Here is a 3,568-nt window from a genome sequence, read left to right on the forward strand (position 1 = left end):
TTCGGGGATTTCGGTAGGACTTCGGTATATCCACATACCGCATTTTGTAATTCCGGTTATGTAAAACTTGCGAAACTTTTTCGTGATTTAATCAAAAACTATATTTTTCCCAGGTATAACGCCTACGCCAACAGGTAGATCGCATTCTTGTCCATATACATGTCAAATTTCAGCAAACGTGCTAGGCCAGTTTTCAAGAAACCCAAATCGCGACGATTCTCGCCAGCTTAACGAAAGTTAGCCCCCTTTATCATTCGTTCGATTGAACGTCATCAATGATGACGTCCAATACATCACTCATTCCATATAACGAGTTCGTGTCTACTAGGAGATTATAAATGTCTATGAAGCACAGACAGACTTATAACAAATATACGCGCCATGATTACTTTCATCTACAATTGAAAGCACAAAGAGGTGCGCTGGTTACATGATATTATAATTTGCGCTGTCGTTTAATGGGCTTGCCAGCTTTAAGCAGCATATCGAGCAAAATGAAAAACATAATTAGACGTTATGAAAAGTGCCTGGCTGGTTGCTTTCGTATTGACAGAAAAAGGACATTGTCAAGAGAATTAAGGTTTTTCAAACCAAACAAAGCGACCGACAGCTACACATTAAAGCAACCAAGAAAACTGCATACGCAAGGTTTGGCATTACATTTTATTTGACTACAACTTACCAAAAAAACAACAAAGCTATAAGCAAGACTGGATGCAATTTATCTGTGTTTATTGTCGATAATATAATATAAGCGATGAATTGCGAAAAAATGGACGATAGCACAAACATAAAATCAAAAATTCTTCGTAAAGACGGTGGCACTTTATTTTCAACAAAGCAACTGTGCAGGAATCAGGCTCGTCCTTGTTTCGTCAAAAACTCAAAACATAAAAGTAATTGAGTAATACATTAAAATTTGTGCGAATAAGGAGAGAGGTTGGACAAATATTGTGGGTCGATAACTTGCATTATAACAAACTAATTTGAATCAACATTTAACCATGGCAAGTCCATACGAGGATGAAATTGGTCAGTTGCGACTCAGTTGCTTATATAATTCAAATAAAAGTATGCATTAACGTGTTGTATTACAATCGGATAGTAAACACACACGATTTTAAATGTACCTCCGATAGCCACAATACCTTTGATATGTGCAAGGGTATTGTGTATCTCGTCACATAGGGGATATCTGCATACTTTTCAAGGACGCCATGGACTTGACATTAATAACTTAAAGCTTCATGCCGACGTCTGGTAGTCTACACCACAAGTAGCTTAATGTATCACGGCTAAATGAGGCTCGACTAGCTGCAATAACACAGCGGATCTTCCACGAATACACACCTCTCGCAATTAAATGATTTATGTCCAAATATGCACGAACAAATGCCCTATTCCCATCCTGGCTGGAGCCTTATTCGTGGATAATGAGTCCGGGATTGGCATGCAGAAGATGTATTATTTGTCGGAAAGTTTTAATTTAAAAATTAACAACGGCCTTAGATTGCACGTTTTATGATTTGTTATATAGTCATCTCCGTCTTTTGCTTAGGTAAAGACTGCGTATTTAGGCAAGTATTTGAGCATAATGCGAAAAATTAAAATATCAAAACTCAATATTTTGCCATAGCTTTCACAAGTTTCATCACAAATTGTGACGTCAAAAAACAAGTTTATTCTAAAGCTGTGTTATTGAAATGCATTACACATATCCCACACAAAACAACAACTGGTACGTCATGACAAAAATAATACAACTCATCAGCTTTACCGACACAAAAGTGATTAACAGACATTTAATGTACGGAAAGGCTTAAATGGGTGTATGCACGATTTTGTCAAATATTTATGAATTTATATAAAATGTGTGAAAAACTTATTATACATATATTTCAATATAAATTAAAATAAAAGTTAGGAAGAACATGTGTCGAAAAATGCGAAATAAGCCAGATATTTAATTCTGAAATCGAAAATGTCTGTACAGTCCAATTCGCCAGCATGTATATCATGCATGTAGGATGTGAATCTAAATTTAGTTTTAGTGCAGATTCGTTCATATGACACAAAGATACAATTTAGTTTCCTAACAATTACGAGTAAACGTGTCGGCATCGGCTTTAACCAGCCAATTAAGAAATTTACTGAAGTTAACAATATTTGGTTTCTAGAACCATATACAGATTGTAAATTGATGTTATTTGATGTTATTTAGTATTCCTATGCCATATCCATATGTTGGTTTAAGATTTCAAGAATTACTTGTTGACATAGAAATCGTGCATACTCCCTTTAAAGTACAATAGTCTTTAGAAAAATTAAATGACCTAAGATAGCATTCCTTCCCGTTAGCATCGTATGATTCTGTAAAGTCCTTTTACAAACGAAGCGAATTATTTAAACGTCATTTTAACCACCCGTAGTTCACAACACAAATTGACGTTAGAAAATGTAAAGTCATAACCGGTAATGATATCACAATGATATTGTGACGTTACCTTAGTGACCTAAGAGGCCTCCACGAGGTCTTATAAAAGTTTCTGCAATTCTCCCCCTATTCTCTCTTGTAGAAATACTCCGCCATGATCTTGCGTGAAGGCAATAATCTGCTCGCCTGCATCGAGATCCTGCGAATACTGTTATGTCGTATGTCCATTACAAAAGAAAAAACTAAGGGTTTATTAAACTTGACTACTGTTACTTTTATTTATATGTTCGAGTTTCGTTATGACAAAAGCATATATCAAAAATAGCATATAGTATCAATAATCCACAAAACAATCAATACAATATCCGTAATTGCATTGTTTATGTTTTCTGGAAGGTAAGCATTAATAATCTTTTTCAAACTGCATCTTATCTTTTCAAACCTGTATTCGAAACCTAAACTTGTTTATAATCAGATCCGCAATTTACATGTATACCTTTTAGGGCGTGACGTCGTCGACCCTTGAAGACCGTTACATAAAATATCTTCCAATGAATGTAAACTAAATGGCGGAATTACTGAATGAACGAGATGCAAGAGTGAACAACAATACTATATTAAATTGTTTACAATATATTGATTTTAAATAGATAAATCGATAATTACGAGTTTTATCTTAAGGGTTAAATAGCAATACTTTATGTTAAAATGATATTTCATCGGTAACGAGCCTTTGTTGATATTACGCTATAAAATAACGACTGGGTTGGATAACAGCTTAGCAGTAACTCCACTTTTAAGAACTGTCCGAATTCAGTTTGACACTACAACAATTTAAGGTAAGTATAATATTTTTAATCACGTAAATTATTATGAAAAACATTTTTTTACAATAAATGTTACAATAACAATGTGTTAATGTTTTTAAAACATAACGATATTACATATTTACACGAACAACATGCCCCCGCGATAACAAAATATTGATAATTATATGATCATGTCATATAAAACACCTCACACGCAAAATGTAAGTATGGCAAACAATATTAACAATTTGATGACATTTACAACCCATATTAAGATAAAGAAATATCATTTGAATTACACATTACAGTGAACGTCTTTGACAAA

Source organism: Dreissena polymorpha, chromosome 2 (assembly GCF_020536995.1).
Source record: "Dreissena polymorpha isolate Duluth1 chromosome 2, UMN_Dpol_1.0, whole genome shotgun sequence".
Lineage (NCBI taxonomy): Eukaryota > Metazoa > Mollusca > Bivalvia > Myida > Dreissenidae > Dreissena > Dreissena polymorpha.